Consider the following 21,140-nt stretch of genomic DNA (forward strand, 5'->3'; position numbering starts at 1 on the left):
CAACTGTGAGGGGAAATCACAGCCAAGCCTGATCCTGTTCCTACACAGAGCCCACACATGCAGACCTCCAGAAGGATCAATGATAGCACCCAGAGTCCCAAAATCCCACTTAGTCTTAGCTTGTAAGACAACTTAATCCCAAAAAATTAAATTGTGCAGAATTGTGGAAAATCCTTCAATTTGGAAGTTGGCTCTTTTTATGAAATGCCGAAAACCTGCTTCCAAATATAAGACTCAAAGTAAAAATGTTCCATAATTTTGCCCAATCTTAAATATTAAGACAAAATGGTTTTACAAGCTAAAGCTAAAGTGAAAATTTGTGCCTCAGGAGTGGGATCCCTGACTGGTTTCTTCACCTAACCTAGGAATGAGGCTAACTGTTGCAATTATGCCCCAAGTGAGATCAACTAATATAGTACAGAGCAGTCATCAAACCTGAATCCGAGGGCTTGTAGGGGCCCAAATGCTGATTGGATAAACTCATCGAGCCATTAATTGAGCAAAAACATAGTGTTGCGAAATGCAGTGCAATATACTGGCCAACCCTCAGATAACTCGTATCTCGGAAACAAAATAATCGAAACGTCATGTTAAAATGGGTCTGCAAAAAAAAAAGGCTACCAGTTCTGCTTCCGGGTTATCAGGTTGCTGCTGACTTCACTTACTGCGTGCTATGCACATTGCGTTATACACAATAAGTACTATTGAGGCATGTCCTTCACAAAGTGAGGTGACTGGCACTTCCTTTGCATGTGTATAGTATTCCAATGAAAGTACTGTATTATTGTCATTTTTATTTAAACTCAATGACAATTTTTGTTGACTTAGCACAATGAAAGCGGAAACAAAATCTATATGCCTTCATTGTGTAGAGCTTCTTTCTTGAAATAAACACCTAATTTGAATTGGAACGATTTAACAAATGCAGCAAAACCCCTTAGAGAAAATTAATGTGCAACAAAATCATGTAGGCCTCAGTTCACTAAGATGAAAGCTGCGAAGGTTTTAACTCATTGCTAGAAATGGAGTAATGGCAACAGTTATAAATTACATTAATTTTTTGGTGAACCCCACCGCACCCTATCATCAAAATAGGACAGGAAAGAAATAATGTTATAAAGACAACAACAGCTTGCATTTATAGAGCATGCTTCACATAGCATAGTGTCTCAGAGTGCTTAAAAGGTATACAGAAAACACTCTTTCCCTGGCATAGTTAAACCCTATTCATTGTCGGCAAATAAACAGTCACTTAATTTCACCAGAAAATTTTGTGAGGCGCTCTGGGACATCCTCTTGATGTGAAAGGGACTATAGTAAATGCAAGGATTAGGTTTACATCTACACTGAGTGGGGATTGCAACCTTCAGACGTCATTAACACACGACTAAAATAGAAAACATCTTTGCGACCATGTTGACAGTAGTGTGTGTACGTTGAGTTTTAGGTGTTAAATTAGGACACCTTTGTGTGAGTCAGATATCTAGTGCATAAATAATTATCCATGAATAAAAATGTTAAATCAAGCTTAATTTACTGCTGTGAAGGGAAGAGAGGGAGAAAGAGAGGAGAAATTTGTCACTATTATTGTATTCAATTCATCTGAACCTTGAGTTCATTATTGTCACCACTACTACCACTAGATGTGAGGGGTGGGTAAGGTAAAAATGCAAATATTTTGGTAATCGCAAAAAAATGTTTTTAGAAATAGCACAAACTCGATGTGAGCTTCAACCATGTAAAAAGTGTTATTTGAATTTAATATTGTTGCCTCTTAAACTCAATACAATTTGTTAAACTAAAATATGAATGGGATGAAAACTGGAATGGTTTCTTACCATGTTCACATGTGATACCACATTGGATCTAATAAGAGACATTACAATTTTTACTCCAATGTCACCCAATCTTTGTTACACAAGATTAGCAGGTGTCAATTTCCTTGTACACATTAGACAATACCTTGTGAGAGTAGGAACAGCTGAGGCAGTATAAATGCAGTCAAATTCATTTGCAAGTCGAAGAGAATTAAAGATTACAAGATAATATATATTTGTAGGTTGTGGAGTGGTATTGTGTAATACTGCTCTTTTGCTTTACAGACATTTTAAGATCAGGGTAGAGTTACAAAAATTAGGGACTATGAAACACCTGTGCTAATTTAACAACATTGTACATGAGGATTGGATAGAACAAATATTTAACTCCAGAAAAATAATAATTTCTGAATGTAAGTTGTAAAGAGTAAAATAATGAACTGCTCCCCTAAGCCTACTAATAATATGCAAATTTGAGCAAAATACCAAGAACAAGTACTGTATTAAGAAACAAATGTTTTAAGATTTCTTTCCGATGCATCTGAAGGGAACAAATGAAAGCAAATGCGCCATAACAGTCTAACCTACCTAAAGGAAATGCTTAATGTTCTTTCAGCGCGTAATCTATGGGAACAGCAAGATGTACACAATCAATACACTCCGTCAACTTTAAACATTAACCACTGAACAGACTCCTTAAGCCAGCAAAAGCCAAGTACATGATGGAGACGCTGGAATTATTGTTGAAACTACATGTGCTTGACAGCTGTGGCTGTGCTTTGCAATGATAAAATAAACACTGAGCAACATCCTCAGGCTATCTCCAACTCCACACAGTCCACACTATCAGTAGCCCACAGCACTGCTGACAAATTATACTCTGTTTGTGGCTTTCTAAGTTTCCTTCATATAGAAATAACTAAAAAAAAAATTTGTATTTACAGTCAAACTTCGCAAAGTTCTGTCCCTCTCTGAAGAGTACCAAATACAAGAGATAAAGTTTGTCTTAATAGCTAGGAACTCGCTGAATACTCAACATGTCTGTGAAGTCGGCAAGCTAATCCCATAAATCCATTATGAATTGTCTAAACAGCATTTCAATTTGCTATAATTAATCTTTTAATTAATCATTGTGTGATCGTAGGATTATTTTGTACCTCAAAAAAAGTGTTTTGCTGGAGAAAATCTCTATCCAACTCAACACTGTATACTTCCTAACAGCTAAGATCTACATCATAGTTTACCTTTCTCTGAGCATTTTCTTAACATATGTTGGACAATCTTTTCTTATATTTGATTAAACAAATTTCACCGACATTCTAAACTGGATTTATATACTTTGCAAAAAAGATCAAGTTTCAAATAACCATTGACGAAATCCATTTTTTATAAATTTACACTTATATAGCACCTTTCATGTCAGGAGGACATCCCAAGGTGCTTAATAGTCCTGGCTAAAGGGAATAAGGGGGGGAGGGGAAAAATGACCAAATGTACAGTCAAAGATGTAGGTCTTGAGATGGATTTTATAATACCATCAAATTGTGCTGTCATGGCTGCTGTTGAATGCAGTTATCCGAAGTGTGGGAAGGTTATATTGAGATCACAGCAAATACCAAAGCATTTTCTTTGACTTTATGGCATTACAACCAAATCACAAAGCCACTATGCCCAAAGACAAGTTCTCAGTCATTGGGATTTTTAATTTTTTAAGGAATAAAATAATATTCATTAATATTTGTGTACATTTCTAACACATTCAACTTTGCTCTGAAACAGCTGTCCCTTGAATAAGGAATTAACAATAGTTATCATACTTGCATTTGGTACAGTGCCTATAACAACAAAATGTCTCAAAGTGTTTCACAGGTGATTGCCAGCAAAGAATAGTCAGTGTTGAGTGCCCAGCAAATTCCTTCAATAGAACAGTTTAGCGCTATTAAAGAATCGGTATATATTCTGTGATTATGTATTTGTCCCATTTTCAGATTTATCGTAAGTTTAGGTTCTGTTAGGTTCCCTTGCTCTACATGTCATTCGCAGATGAAAAGCATTCTACACTAAGGCCTATGCCGAATGTACCCTTGGGGCAGGTATTGGAAGGTGCGTGTGGGTGACTTGAATCAACTCATGTTTGACTTTCCCTTCCTTCCTGTACACAAACTTCCTGGATGCTCAGGGCCTGCCCAAGGTCAAGAACACATGAAGAGTTTTAAATACACAGTAAGTGATCCACACACCAAAGACATATACTCTTCACTCACAAATCCCTAAATTGATGCCGTATTAACTTCTTTTCCTATTTTATGTGAATTCACTAAATACAGTAGTTGCTTTGTATGGAATAAATTCCAGGAGGGAAAATTGCAGCCTGTGATATGTTAATTAACCTCTAGTGTACTACTTAACATATACTTTGAAAAATGTAACCTTATGATTATTATCACTCCGACCGTTGCCTGGGTGTGATGGAGGTGACGTGCCCTCTCCCCACAACCTTTGGAGTACTAGTGCTTAGAAGCCCCTAAGTTTGCAGCCCACTGGCTAATAGGATATCAGCCATCTAACCCAGAAAAATCAGAGCAAAGCCATCATACAACCAACCAACAATGCAATCCACAAACTGCAAGTCCTAAGCACGGCTCAGCAGGTGTCTATGGGGACCACTATAAGGCACCTGGGGAGGACCACTAGCACACTTGGAGACCAGTTAATATGTTACCATAAAGTCACTTTCTTCAATGCATAAGATAAATTGGTCATCCCTTCATGACTGTTTGTGGTCAGATTCTGATGGTTCCATTATAAAATCACACAATCAAGGTCGGTATGTTAACCAACCAGCAGAATTTCAGCCACTTTCTCTGTGCTCCACAAATATATAGAAGCAATACATAGAAGAATATCAGTGATAGACTCTGAACAAATTTTTTTCATAAATGCTATAAATGCATTTTCGTGTGAATATATCACCTCAGTCTTTATTTCAGTATAAGTTTACTGTTCTATTTTTAGCACAGAATGAGTGCCATGCATTGCTGTATCTATCAGTCATTTCAATTATTGCTTTAACTAACCAATCTATTCACAGCAGACAAAAGCAATGTGTAACTATCCAAAGTCAAACCCACACACAAAAAAACTTAAAATTATGTAGAAGTCACCATCAAAGAGCTATTCCATTTCATGAGGCAGTCTATCAGAGACTCTTGTGAGATCCATCACAGCTGCATTGCCCCCCAGCAAAGTAGTAAAAAAGTCAGAATTTCAATTTAATCTTCACAAGAAATTGGTAATTAACAATGAAACAGTTATAAACTGTGTTAAAAGTAGAGGTGAATAATTGCTAAGGGTAGTGACATTGGTGTTGTGTGCTAACAGAGGCAGAGCACAATGTGGTTGTGGTATTTTTATACTCCACCCAGAATCTCTAGAAAATGGTGCTGAATTGGTGTTATTGTCCCCCTCATCAAAGGCTGAGAAATTCCTCAACTAAGCTTTCACATGGCATTTTACAATGCTTTAAATAATTTTAAAATGGATTTTGTAGATGGAGGAATAAAATAATAAGAAATACAGCACAGAAGGAGGCCATTGGCCCATTAAGCCTCTGCCTCAGTAGCGAGTAAATCTGAACTTATGCTCTCAAAACCTTTCAGAATTTTGAAGATGTCTATTAGATCTACATGAAACCTTCTTTGTTTCAGTGAAGCCAGCCCCAGTTTTTGAGTCTATACTGATGACTATAACCTCTCTTAACCAGTATCAACCGTGTGAATCTACACTGCATCCTTTCGGTGGCTTTGATGTTCTTTCTGTAATGAGGCATCCAGAATTGCACACAGTACTTCAACTGTGGCCTGACCAATGTTTTTGCATAAATTTTGCAACACTTGTTTCTTTTTGTATTCAATGCTCTGTTGATATAAAACACAGAATCAAAGTGTCTTTCTATAGTCTTTCTAACTGCACTCCCACCTTTAAAGATCACTTTGTTTCTTAATGTTGTTAAAAATATTACAATCCAGGGTATACTTCTCTTGTTTGTTTTTCCCATCTCTTTTCAATTTCACATTAAACTGCGCCTGCCACCTATCTTCCCACGCGGTTGATTTACGTTCTCCTGCAGTTTCTGCATTCATCTTCAGTTGTTGTTATACTCCCTTATTTGGAATATATATTGTAATTGCTAATACCTGATGTTCCCCTCCTATTAAACACATATTATCCATGTCCCTCTGTTTAGCAATATGGAAAATTCTACACGCATAACATTTCGCAGGTTTAATTTTTAAAAAATAATTAGAATGTTCTTACACATTGTGTGTCCAGTCATAAATACAATGTGCTGGCAAGTAGTGGCAGGAAATCTGCCCCAAATAGTTGTCTATCCTTCTTTATGTGTTTATGTCAAGTCACACCAATAAATACTAAAAGTCTACGAAATAAGGTCAAATACTGTGAATAATTGACTCACAGAACCAATTGCAGTAACTCACTAAGCCAAATGGAATATAGTACCAAGTAGTAATTCATCAAAGCTTTCAGAAATATTAGTGCAGGTAGACTGTAAAGAGCACAGCAAATCTAAAAACATAATTTAGATACTTTTAACCCAGTGCAGTTCTAATTTGTTTCCACTCATGAGCAACATGAATGACCTTTACAAACAACTCAAGTGTTCTTAAACCAAATGAAGATTCAAACATTGTTTACTTGACTTTTTTCCCCCTTCTAAACCACTTAAATAAAGTGTATCCTTCTCCAACCAGAACACTAGGACTGGTCTGAGCTATAGGCTTACTACAGATCCCTTCAATAATATTCCAACTTTGCCAACGACCGTGGCATAATTGGAAAAGGAGATTCAGTTCTGCCTCCTCTCTATAGAGTGCTTCAACAAGTAATATCTGCATCTGTGTACTCACAGTTCTCATCCAATCATTGACACGTTGCATTTCTATTGAACGATTATCAGGCTTGCCTGCAGATTCAAACCATTTCTTGCTAATTCCAATCCACATTGAGGACACCTATCCATTCCATCTCAATCTGAGTTTCAGGACATGTATAAAGGTGTGTAATCATTACAACATATAAAGAGTAGAAAGCACAAAATAAGAAAATGCCCTTCAAGCCTATTCCACCCACAGACTATTTTTAATCTGTTCTATCATAGATGGTCTCATCCAGTTTATTTTTTCCCGAATAATTCTGCAAAGTTAATCTTTGTTCTCCCAAGGTGAATTAAGCATTTAACCATTAAACTTCCTAGACCAATTGCCTATCTTTGTATGAAATCTCCATTGACCAAGCATCTCAGTTAACTGTATTTCACAGAGCGTTCATTATCTTTATTCTTACTTATCCCTTTTACATCTCTATCCATTCACAACCAGGTCTAACTTGGTCTTAAAAGTGTTAATTACACCATAAACCGCTTTCACTGGGCATATATTTCACATATTGTATTCAATATTGTGTAGGGTACAAATGCAAATTGCCATACATGATTGAGGTTTATTAATTTTAGACTTAAGAGTCCATTTTCACAACTTGCTTACATCTACATGATTAATTAGTCTCAGCAAAAACCTGGATTATGTCCCGTCTTATTGTTCTTAAGTTAAAACAAGTTGACTTTGATGAGTCTCTCTAGGAATGGAGGAGGAGGAATACAAGTAATTGAAATGTTAACAGGCAAAAATAAATTTGAATTACCAACAATTCTATCACACAAAATGAAAACATTGCTGACATAAATGTGTGAATCTAACTTAGATATGTCCATCTGCCTTTCATTTCTCCCAATGCATGAACCATGTATGAGAAATTCCACCTGGGTCTAGATTTACTCTATTTGTGTTGCTTTTCAGAATCTGGAGTTTTAATAAGTTGTTGAATTCAGCCTTAACTTTGAAGTTGTTTTCTTTAGTTCTGTAGTTTTCTGTAAAATGTCTGTCAGATGTCAAGTCCTGGATGAGAGCTAACTTTCTACAATTGAACCTGATTGGCTCCCGTCAGCGCCTCCTCACCTCAGGTGCTGACAGCAATACCATCCAAGGATGCACACTCCACCTTATTAAGCCAGTCCAGATCTTTTGGATCTTGTTTGACCCTCAACTATCCTTTCTACCTGACATCCATGCCATGTCCCACTCTTCCTTGACCCATCTTCGCAACATTGCCCGGCTCTGCCCGTGTCTCATACCACAGGCTGCCAAGACCCTCATATGTGCATTCATAACATCCAAGCTCGACTGTGCAAACTGCCTGCTTGTTGGCCTCTCCAACTCTTCCCTCCATAGGCTGCAGATCATCCAGAACTCTGCAGCCCGTGTCCTCTCCCGCATTAGGCTCCGTGACCCTATCACCCCCATCCTCGCCCTACTCCACTGACTTCCCATCACACTGAGGATACAGTTCAAGATCCTGGTCCTCACCTTCAAAGCCCTGCTCCTCCTAACTCTGCAACCTTCTAACGCCCTACCGACCTGCCTGCTTCCTCCGCTCAGCAGGTTCCAGCCTTCTTCACACACCCTGCTTCACCCGCCCATTGCCGGACAGGCCTTCTTCCACTCTCTCTCCACCCTCTGAAACTCCATCCCGCAGTCTCTCCGCCTCGCCCCCTCCTTGCCTCCTTCAAGACCTGTCTCAAGACCCTCCTCTTCAACTGTGCCTCTTTTGCATCTTCTTTATTGTCTCTGCATCCTTTCTATAATACGGGGACCAGAACTGTACCCAGTTCCCCAAGTGTGGTCTAAACAAGGTTCGATATACGTTTAGCATAACTTTCCTGCTTTTAATTTCTACCCCTTGGTTTGCTTTTTTTATGGCCTTATTAACCTGTGGCTACTTTTAACGATTTGTGTATCTCTAACCTTAGATCCTTTTGCTCCTCTACTCCATTTAGATTCGCTCTGAGACGCCATTTGGCATGGAGGGCCCTATATAAATCCAAGTTGTTGTTGTAGAATCTTATCAAACTCCAGAGTCTCTGAAATGCTGCATAAATAGAGTAAAGCTAGACCCAGGTTTCTCTCCACTAGCTTGTAGCTGGGTCAAATCTTTTTCATAGGGTGTAAGAATTTTGATACAGGCAACAAGAAAGGAATGTGATTAGATCCCCATTCAGACACTAGGGCAATATTTATAAAGACAGAAAATAATTATAATTCTGCTATGACACATTAGACCATCAATCAAACGTAATGAAAATCAACAGTCCTTTTTTTATATATGAAACATCTACCTGTTCTGACACAGGTACCTCGATATAAGCAACCACTTTGAAACTGGAAGGTTGATTAATAAATTATTAATATCATTATCATAAATAATAAATAATTCCAGCATTTGATATTGTGCTTTTCGTGTCAGGAAAGCGCTCAAAGTGCTTCAAATGATTTATTTTACTTCTAAAATATAGTGACTATTTTTATTTGTAGGTGAACGCGGCAGCCAATTTTGCACAAAGCAATGTCCTGTTGAAGGCTTGGAACCATGGCCACTGTTAAAAACATTTTCGGGAAACAAGCGTGCTGTTGCTCTGTGGAAAATGTGAATGCACTGTAAAAATTTGATATGTCCTCCTTCTACAAGGTATATTCTGCTTAATAAAACTACTTCATCACTTTCCATTAGTGATCCTTGTTAAACAATGCACTGAATTTTACTGCGGCACAGGGCAACAATATTTCAGTACTCCTACGACGTCTAGATTTGTTTTAATTATACTTTGCTGAGCAGTGCAACTGGCTACATTTCTTGGAAAAATACTTTACTTTACTGTTTTAGCAATTTAAGGCTAATTCTGTTAACCCGCACATCTAAAAGGATCAGTCCCCTCAGGGTTCAATTAGAAGAAAACCCAATTTAAATCTGAATGTCAACACTGGCTTCTCACAGACAGCATTTCCAATAGAATAGGCTTCTTTACACTTCATCTTAGTCTCCTGATTACTAGTTTTTTTTAAAAAACTTACTACGAGTGCATGCAGATTTTTTTTTATTAAATACGATTAAGGAAGGGCCATTGTTAATATCACAATGCACCTACTACTCTGAGCAGCCGTGGTGGACAGGATGCCAAATTGAATTACAGAGATTTTTGAACATATAGCTGAATAATAAGCAGCTGAAAGTAGGTCAGGGTTCTAAGTGATGGACCAGTTCCACTCCCCCAAAACATACAATAGGAAAATGTCTGCAGCCTCTGATGGAAGGCATCTTTGTGTTATGCATGTTGTGTGCATTTTTGCTATTCCTTTACCTTTCCTGTTTCAGAAAAAAATTGCCTATTTTGGCAGAATGCGTCATTTCAAATAAGGAAAATTATACTGCATTTATTTCATTAACCCACTAATTGTACCAGATGTCCCTCATTTTTTGGTATATTAATTCCCAATAATGATTACGTAGGACAGAAGACTAGATGCAGTCACTGCTATTTTAACTGAATTCTGAAATACAGATATGCTGATAGCACAGGAAGGGAAGCTTTTAGGCTTTAATGTAAAAATAATCTTGCAACCACAACATCAATAACTAGGTGAGTGGAAAAACATTTGGTTTCCTCCTGTCATAACTGTGTATGTTATTTTTTGTAATTATTAAAATAAAAGTAGCTCAGGCTTCAATTATTATAGGTCATGTCACAACTAATACACTGCAGTAATGAGAAATTAAATAGAATGTGATGTGATCAATAGGCACAATTCTCTTTGAGAACATCAACTGCTACATTGAAAACTGGCACAAGGTACTGCACTTTAATGGCGAATTTCAATATCTATCTGCTGGCCTAAAGTATCTCCACTGGGATTTGATGCAAATAAAGCAGCACTGAACAGCACAGATCACTCCTACGGAAATCGAAACAATTTTTTTTCATAACAAATGCAACGTATTTCTTGATGAAGTACATTTTATTCTGAGAAAGCCCACATCACCATGCAAGTTGCAATCAATTTCTACCATTCGATTGCGGTATTTTCATATTTTTGACAGGATCAAATTCGCCTGCGACACTATCACTTCTCTCAATTTAGGGATGTGCAAGATTAGGATTGGACAGGTTTCTTGGGCACAATTACTGTTGGCTATTTGATCAAGTTTGGCTGTTTATTTCCTGCCACTTACCAAGTACTTGAAAATGCTACCATTTTAAACAGGGCTCAGTGATATCAGTACAATAGACACTCACCCGGAATTCAACAGGAAATGTAAAAAGCCCTGCAGGCAGTAAATGACCCACAATGGAACTCAAATCCAACTCTTTTGCTCACGTCATTTAGAATTAGAAGATATATTTTTCTTATGGCTTACAAATTGCAAGATTCAACGATTGCTTGGCAGGAAAGCAACATTTGGGTAAAACAGCCATTAGTGTTAAGTGGAAAAGGTTAGAAGCAATTCATATTTTTGTGGTCAGTGCTGTGGTCCACCAGCACACAGCTAATAAATAGACCATACACATCATTAAAAACAGCTCATTTGTATTTTGCAGAACGTTGCATAAATTGGATCTTCCTTTATCCATTGGGTATTTGAAAATAGCTTCAATATATTGTGGAAGACAATTATTTTTGCCTTTCAGTTGCTGTTACTGAGAAACTGTGGTTCCACAATGCAGAAGAGAAATTCCATCTGGATCTAGATTGACTCTTATTTTCTTAACATTTCATAGTGTTCAGAATTTGGCAATTTCTGAAACAGCCTTCATTTTGAAACCATTTCTCTGTAAGTTTCATTTAAGAACTCCAGAAAAACAGCTTCAAAGACTCAATTCAATAATTTGCCAAATTTTGGATTTTCTGAAATGCTAAGACCCGAGTGGAATTTCTACCCTCATAATAATGTGACTGAATGTGCTGGGTAATTAATAAAATATCACAATACTGTCGTACTACTACTAATGGTTTGGAAATGTGTATATATTTCTGGGTGGAAATCAGTGAACAAATATTTACTCCACTGGAAGACTAAATCTCAATGTCTTATCAACGAGAGATATGCTTAATAACATCATTCAGAAATACTTTCACTCTAGATTTTATTTTGGTCCACTTAATATGTCAATACTATATCACATAGGACAAACAGAATAATGTACTAAGAGTTACCCTTTTTCATCTAATTGAAACAATGTATGAAGCAATGGGGAATAGCTCCAATGATTACCAGTTTGAAAGGACTGTGTGTGTGGTGTGTGAGGAACTCTTTCATGTTCAGCTCTTGCTTATACTGCCCGATACAGTGGTTAAGATCGTAATCAGTTTGGTGAGTAATGCCAAGTATCAGTTTTAGGATTTGCATTGCACTTGGCTGGGCGTTTCAGCATATTTGAAATCGGCGGAGATCGATGAGAAAGATATAAAGTGCAATAGGAATCAAAACACTTTTGAGAAATTATGTAAAATAAAAAAATTGTTCAATGGTGCCTTATTATAAGGCACCATTGAACAATTCAGAGGTGCAACACATTAGCTTATAATAAGCTCCAAAATTAGACTTTTGGATAAGAAATTTCTCTCATCAGTAGGCACTTCAGCAATGATAAGTATTATTTTCTCATTATAAGTTCAATACCTAGTAACAAGTGGAATTTCACCCCTCTGTAACACACACACACCACACAAACAAACAACTCTCAATAACATATATAATTTTTTTAAAGTGGTAAAGATTATCATTATTAGACTTTTTAAATATGGACTCTCTATAGGTTCACATCTCCCTAGTTTTTTTTAATTTCTACCCATTTTAGGCTGTTTGCCACAAGACACTGGAGCCAGTTAAGAAGCTGTAAGGTACTGGATTCAGTTTCTCCTTTGTAAGTTTTATCGAGGTTTTATCTACAGAAACTTTTGTGATGTTAACAGTATTCCTGAATCCTAAATGATGAATTTCAAAATATTAGACTCTTTAATAATGGGTATATTATCTGCACTTCGAACTTGGGGAAATTTATGTTGGTAATATTGAATCCAGTGGATAAACATAGGGTTTATCAAATTCTACCTGGTTCTAGACTTACTACAGTTCTGTAGCATTTCAACATGTGCAGAATTTAGCAAATTCTTAAATACAGCTTTAATGTTAAAAATGGTATTCTGCAAGTTCTTTTAAGGGCTACACAGAAAACAATATCAAACATTAAGTATGAATTCAACAATTTGCCAAATTCTCGATGCTCTAAAATGCTGCTTAACAGAGCAAATCTGGATCCAGGTGGAATTTCGCCCCCATTTATCCGCACTTTTATCCGTACAATCAAATTCAAAGCAAAAGTTCAAACAATGTCCTAAAACTAAACTCCACAGAATGAAGAAATTTAATTGCTACCATCAGGTACGCATTATCCTTTGCGGTTTTAGCACGAGCTTTATTAGTATTAGTATTCTAACTGTGATGCAGTAGCTATGACGATAGAGGTTCAATAAAGCAGGAGAGCAAATGAGAGAATGATTTGGGGAATGGTACCACAGAAAAACCCTTCTATTCTAGCTGAAGATGATCGGGATACCTACCAGATACACCACAAAAACACATCTCTGAACAACACACAGTTCACAAATGTCCAATTGACTTTTGATTTAAGAAGAAAAAAAACTGTATTTATAATGGCCAAGAGTTTGGAAACAATAGAATGGGTCTTACAGGATTAAAAAAATCTTTTTAACAAGCACTGAAACTTGTTACATCTGGGGGAAAAGCTGCCAAGAAAAAAAACCTTGTAAAACACAAAAAACCCTGAAATAACAAAATACATTTGCAGCATCACACTTCATTAATTTTCACATAGTGCTCATTGTGGTAGTAATTCTGTTTGTTATAAAAATAGCCTTTTGCAACACTGAAGCAGGAGAGAGGGAGAGAGAGAGAGAGAGAGAAAGAGCGCAAAAGAGAGAGAGAACATGAATTAATGGAGATCGACAGAAATAGGACACCTACTTACTTCATACTTTTTATTCAGCCTTACTTATATTCATAATTCCTGGAATTGCTGTCAGTTTCAAAAGAGGCTGCAGAAAGTACTTGAGAAGCTCCAGTATTTGCTTTATAAATAATAGGGAATAACTAATATTTTAATTCTGTACCTTTTTCCCTCTGCTTTTCCATTCCGAATTTTTCCATCCTAAATTTCATAGCTTTGCCTAACTCAAATACAGTAAACCTAATCATGACACATATTCAGTGACCCATAGATCAGGCCTACATTCGAGTCCTGAAACCCACAAGCTTACAAAAAAAAATTTAAAGAAAAAAACAGAAATGTTAATGTTATCTATTCCTACAAGTATTACCTACGCTTTTCTTCACAGTGTATTAAGAGGCTGGCGTTATACGTGAATGCCAAATTTCCCAATTCTGCCCTAGTGCATCGATGATGGATGCGAAAATAAATCCTAATGGTATGGTCTCAGGTGTCACATATTGGGATTATTTATTCGAATACATATTCGTCAGGTACCAAATCATTTCTTAACCAGATTTTATAACTAGCTCCATTGGTGTACACCAGCTGCCTGTTTCTTGCCAACAGTTACTGTGGAAATTTTTTTTAAGGAAGTGGAGGAGATTTGGTTAAAGAGGCAGGAATTCTATTATTGATCTCCCTTAGATAAGTTGTTTGAGAGAAAACAGAATCTGCAAGAAGAGTGAAAGTTGAGAGAATTAAGCAAAGTGAAATAAGCATGAGAGATACAATGGGAGGCAGTAAGAGTGCTGGACTGGCAGGACTACATCTAAGCAATTTGCAGACAGTCGTATGGAGGCGGTTGATGGAAACTATATGTTGCATAATAGAAATGTTCCTGTTATTTCCGTTGATGTTACATAGGTTTAAACTGCAGGTTGGGTTGACAATCTAAACTCAAAATTTTTAAACACGTATGAGTGATATGAATTGTGCAATAAATAACAATAAATTGTAGTCACCTACAATCCTTTACATTGGTTAACTAACTAAATAAGAGACCCTATAATTACTTATGTGCACATGTTTGCACAGATTAGCACAACCCATACATTTTACACAGTTAACACAACCTGCATATTCAACTCTTATATCTGCATTTGTTACATTGTCTTTTGACTAACTCTGTCTGACAGACATCTCTGCATTCTATCACATTTTATTATGCAGGTTGTCTTTTCTGTAATTCGTAACCTTTTTTTATTTCACTTTGTTCTTTCTGACTTTGATTATTTTTCATATATATTCTTTAATAAATGTTTCTCTTTCCCTTTGATCTAGTTCTCTTGTTTTATCCTCCTGATGTATCTTTCTCTCTCAATCTATTCTCTCGTGATCGATCTTTAAATGTATTCCTATCCCTGGTCTATTGTGCACTCTTTCCCTCATGGGACTTTAGTTCTTCTGTCTGTAGAACTGGAAGTGAAGTGAAAGACCCAGTAGCATTTTAAGTCTGTTGAACTTCATTTGCATTGGAAGGAAACCTTAATCATGAACTACAGTGAAACAAAAACTCAGGATATTCTGGCTAAAACACACCTCAATATATTGAAGGAGAACATTTCTGATCACACACTTTAAACAAATGCTACCTTTCGTAAATGAAGTAAAAATAAGACAGCCAGTTAGGTCTGAAATGCCGCTAAAATGATGTCAGATTCTTTAATGCATTTCAGTTATTTAAGATCTTCTACACTTAACGCCCTTCCACCTGCCCTAAAATTAGGACCTTAAACCACTGAAAACCAATATGTGGATGCACCCTGATATGCAAGGCTTCTCCTCTGGGGCTGAGAATACGATATCTTGTTATTCTGGTGACATCTTACATTCTGTCACCAAACCTCAAGTGACCTTAATAATCCTTACATTTGCTGCAGCATCAGAAACTACAACCCTAACCTCCAGAATTCCCTCCGTCTCACCTACTCCCTCTCTATCAGTCTTTCATTCCAACAAAAGCCCTATCTGTTTGACTTGCTTAGGGTCGCCTCCCCCTTTTCCCTCCCGTCTCCCTTCTCCTTAGCTCAGAATCCGAAGCCCCACCGAAATATTATCCTATACCAAAGGGGCTATATGAACGTAATCTGTTTTTGATGTTATTTTATTATTTCTCTGTGCTTATACAGAACAGGTCCTATATATAACCAATGCAATCCAGTAATGTATTGCTAGTTCCTAATATGTTAACAAATGAATTTATAGGTTATTAATCATATCTTTTATGGTCTTCTATTTCACCAACACGAGTATTACTAATATAGTTATGTACAAAATAATGAATAAAAACTAAAAAATATACTTGTACCTAGAACTATTTACAAAGATTACAGAAAGTACTGCTATTTTTAATTGCATACTTCAAGGTGTCACATTCCCTTCCTGTTAGACTACAAAGGATCACTTTTGAATTAACTTTTATGGTCAGATTTCGATTGATTTCTCTCTAAAACTGCTATTCAGCACTACACAAGGTTTTTTTGACAAATCATAGATTTATAGAATTATACAGCACAGAAGGAGGCCATTCAGCCCATCGTGTCTGTGCCGGCTCTTTGAAAAGAGCTATCCAAATCAATCCCACTCCCCAGCTTTCTCCCCGTTGCCCTGCAAACTTGTCCTCCCCAAATAATTATTTAAATGAACAGGAAGTTTCTAAATGAGTGCCTTTCAGTGTTTTGTCTGCGATGTCATACAAAGTGGATTACCTTTGCATTGATGGCACATAAAAAACAGTAACAAATACAACAGTAGTAAAACAGCAAATTTACATTTATATAGCATCTTTCACATCAGGAGGATGTCTCAAAGATGCAGTTGAAAAGAAAGGTCTTGAGGCAGACATTAAAGGTGCAGTGGGAGGAAGTGAAGTGGAGAGACTCTGGGATGGAGTTCCCGGGTGCAGGGTAGAATGATTGAAAGCTCATCCACTGATAGTGAGGTGCGTCAGGCATGGACATGAAGCAGGCTGGTGTTCGGTGAGCAAGTAAACTGATAAAAATTATATTGCACAAAAATAAAGGTAAAATGGCTCATTATTTTGATATGATTTGTATTTTGGCAGAGGTGGTTTCTAGTTTAACCAACCTCTCAAAATGTAGACCACATGTTGGTATGAAATCATCTGAGTTTATTAACCTATTGAATACTGATCATGTAGATGGGGAAAAAATCCACCCAAGTCTAGATTTACTCTATTTGCATGGGATTTGAGAAAATTCCAGAATTTGGTATATTGTTGAATTCAGTTCTTAACTTTGAAATCAGTTTCTGCAGTTCTTAAAAGAAACTTCCAGAAAACCAGATACTATTTTCACCCCTTTCTGCAATGTACGAAATAGTTATCAAACTAACATGACACAATTTGTCCAATCTAAATTTTATATTCCCTTGAGAAGAGGTCCCCAAGCATGTTTTCTACCTACCCTTTCTAGAGTTCAATAGTTTAACATGAAGTTGAATTCTGCTGTTGTGGGCCAGGATGCACAGTGTGGGTTACATGTTTACAATTCAGATGAAAGGAAATTATTTCCCTTTTGAGACTGCAGTATCGAGACTCCCTCACCCACCAAGGAACTGATGATACATGATAGGGCTCCCACATTCTAAATATTTTGCAAACCGGTTTCCATTGCTCTCTGAGGCTATGACCTTACAGAGAATTAGCTCCTCCCCATTACACACCCGACTTGATCGATAACCTCAGGACAAATGAGATGAATTGGTTTCAAAGACTGGAGCATGTTTATGGATGCACAGAAACCGACATTGAGTCAGGGTACCTTCTTGAAGAGAGTATGGTTATGGCACATGTCTCTGGAGTAAGAGACCTGCATCTCTCACTTGTAGACAATGCCTCAAGTTAATCAAGAGTGCTGTAACCATTAAAGTGGTCCAAGCAAGCAACGTTTGGAATTTATTCCATGTTTGGAATTTATTCCAGCATTCTCTCTTCTTTTTATTTACAAAATATATTATATGTCAAGTCAGGTTGGTCTTTCAGAGGCAACAGGATAAACAAACTCTTCAAACTGCAGTTCTGCAAATTCTTGTAAAAATGTCATCAATAAAATAATGTGCAAACACTGAAATATGATTAAACCTCATCAGAAGCCATCCAGTTCATTATTTATTTAAGCTGTTTAACCACTGCTTTCACATATGCAAACCTAGAAATATCGCTGCTTTTACAAATTTACCTCACATTTGGGGAGCAAGGAGAAATAAATTGCATATATGTTGAAAATGGAAATATCTGGAAGTAAACAAGCCATAAAGCAAACTGATATGTAATGATCACTCCCAAAATTGAATTTGCATAGTTCACAGAAAGTAATATCAAAGCCAACATCATTAATCTATTGTGACAGGTCATATGATGCTATAACAAATACTACAGTTCTGCTCCAATGACCATCTGCACAAGATAACAACTGGTGCCTTTTCATATCTGAAAGAAAAAAATGGATTTTAATTTAAACAAGGTTGGATGATAATATCACCTCTCCTGTAGCAATTTGCAGCTTGGAACCAATTTCCTAACCATAGTTTTCTTCTTCTATTCTTCATTAAATGCCAATTTGCTTTGCTTTATTGTCCCTCCGTATTTCTGTAATTGTAAAAGTCGTGGCCTACAAATTCCTCCTTATGCTTTTCAAAACACTTAAAAATACATTAGCAAACAAACAAAGAATGATCATTTATAACTACAGTAGCTCCATATTATGCTCTTCCCACTCTGGTTTCTAAAATGGCACTAAGACAAAAATCCCCTTTGTTTCCTGGAACGGATAAAACTGTTACCCCAGCTTTAACCCACAATAAAAAAAAACCTGAGCGCAGGTCTTCAATATGGGACTTAAAATTTCACATTTTCAATAAAATTGGAATTGTACATCAAATCGATGCTCTAAGCAGAAATGCATTTTTCACACATTTACCATGACTCAGGAGCTTAACAATTGTAAATTAATATTCCCATCTTCGCGGCATCAGTAACCAACAACATTAACCTGCCCACTTTCATATTCTCAGACATGACAATACTATTGTGTACTGAGCTCCGTTTCCGCCTATTCAATAAAAGATGATGTCCAGTTGATTTGAAACGAGCTACAGTGTGCTAGAATTCATGAATAGCAATTCTTTTTAAAGTGCAATCCCTCAGTGTTTTTGTGGCTTTTATTATGCTAAAACGTAAATACTCACACAAAAAAAGCCTGACAATTCTTTACAAAGAACGGGCCAAGTTGAAAGTTAGGTTTGCACCGTGTCTCTGGGTCCCTCTTTGAAACTTGTTTCAGGAAACACAGGGTGAGCCAGACACTTCCTCTATGAAACATTTCAAGATGAAAATAAAAAAGATCCTATGAACTTCTCGCATAATTCCAAATAATTAAAAAGAATGTAAAATAAATCAACAAGCACTTCAAAGAAGAAGTTTTCTATTTATGGAGTATTTTGGTCTGGCGAGATTGGTAACTCAACTGTTCGGAGAAGTGTACAGTTTCAAATAACTATCAAATCAAATTTCTGTCAAAGGCAAGTCTGACATGAACACCAGAAGATTATCTGACTAGAACTGACCCACGTCCAGTCTAGTAAAATCTTCTCAAGCCCGAAGCTTAACTAAATTAACCTTTTGCTGAGAGCACAGTGAAATGTGGTGCAACCTAACATACATGCTCTCGATCATGGAAATGTTTGAATCTGTAAGGTTGGCATTTCCCTATAATTTAATATAATAGAATTATTTGTGACAGTTTAATGACCTAGTTATACATACAACTGATTTGCATATGTCACCACAATGGATTTTACTTATTTTTTCTTCTTCTTCTGAGTCTGCTGATGACATTTAAATGGCAGCTGACACTGTAAACCGACTTTTCCACACTCTTCATAATCACATTAGCAGTGCTGCTTCAAAATCCGTGCATCAATACAGAACACAAGACAATAAATGTGGGGAATAACCTGCAGCACAAGATAATATGATTTCTTAATAAGGGAACCAAATGGTCAAGTGGGGATTATTCCTGGGAACCAAAAGTACGTCTCACCATCCCATTGGAACTGTACTCCGAAACAATCTGCTTAAGAAACAGAGATCACCTGGTTCATCAGGAATTTTACGGAATCTTATGAAGCAATACCACAAATCACTGAAGTTCATATCTAGAAAGAACATGTAGGTCATTTGATTTTGCAATAAAAAAGGAAAGGCAACTTATTGAAGGGTTATATGCGCCATGAATGAAATACAATACGTACAACTAATTGGTTTGAAAAAGATAGCAGGAAAGAGAGATAAGTCAAGAAGTGGGTGGATATGTTGTTTGAGAAAGGGTAGACAGAGAGATCAGTTTGTGATCTTAAAGATCTGGGAAATAATGAATCAGGATGGAAGTGGAATAAATTTTGATTGCACTGTCTTTGGACGTCCTCCATTGCCTTGGGACATCCTCCCAATGTGATAGACACCATAAAAATTTAATTTGTTGCTATTATTGATGATTGCAATGAAGTGAAGCGGTGGAAGAACACATTTGAGATCTGGGAAGAACAAAACTATAAAAATTGGTAGAAGAGTGTCATGGTGGTGCTGACAAAATGGAAAGAAAAGGAGAGAAGGGTTGTAACAGAGAGTAAGATGATGGAGGCTAGCGGTGAAAGAGAAAAGGTTACCTATCAGACATTTACCGTGCAAAGTCCAAGAGAGAGGAGCTTCCAAAATAGCAGAACATTGTTCAAGTCTTGGACAAACTTTCGAGAGAATTTGAGAGATGTGGAGGAGCAAATAAATACTTGATATGAAAGAGGAAAACAAGCATCTTCAAAGCTGGTTTAGTGATAGTAATCTAATCTTATTACTAATAGAGATTAAAATACTGGATTATTATTGTGTTGTATTATTAATAATAATCTTTCCATTTGACATAGCATCTTATTATATTGTTGAGATGCCTTAAATAGCTTGACAGGATTTTATTGTGAAATGTAGTTCTTGAATATTCGTTGGTGAACATGTCATCCAATTTGCATACAACTATGTCCCACAAGCAACCATGATGTGAATGACCAATTTTTATTTGGGGATCATGAAGAATAACGATTTACACAAGGTACTCATCAACGTATCAAAGAGGTTTTGAACCATAAGGTAACAACAACAAAATTACATTTGTAAAGCGCCTTTAGCCTTCAGGAGGACATTCCAAGGCACTGGACACTGAGTGTTTTGGACCCAAGCTGGGGTTGGGATCAGGGAGGGTGGACGACTGGTCGGGAAAGAAGGGTGATTGAAGGCATGGTCAAAGAGGAGGGTCTTGAGATTTGTCTTG

The 21,140-nt window shown here is 36.8% G+C and overlaps 1 protein-coding gene across 6 annotated transcripts in view; it reads right to left on the reverse strand.

Annotated features, from left to right (window-relative positions):
* The window catches only part of tox (thymocyte selection-associated high mobility group box), a 137,140-nt gene that overhangs the window by 79,534 nt on the left and 36,466 nt on the right, over positions 1-21,140 (reverse strand). The gene's annotated exons all lie outside the window — the stretch shown is intronic.

This window comes from Callorhinchus milii, unplaced genomic scaffold, assembly GCF_018977255.1.
Source record: "Callorhinchus milii isolate IMCB2004 unplaced genomic scaffold, IMCB_Cmil_1.0 Scaffold2, whole genome shotgun sequence".
In the NCBI taxonomy this organism is placed as follows: domain Eukaryota; kingdom Metazoa; phylum Chordata; class Chondrichthyes; order Chimaeriformes; family Callorhinchidae; genus Callorhinchus; species Callorhinchus milii.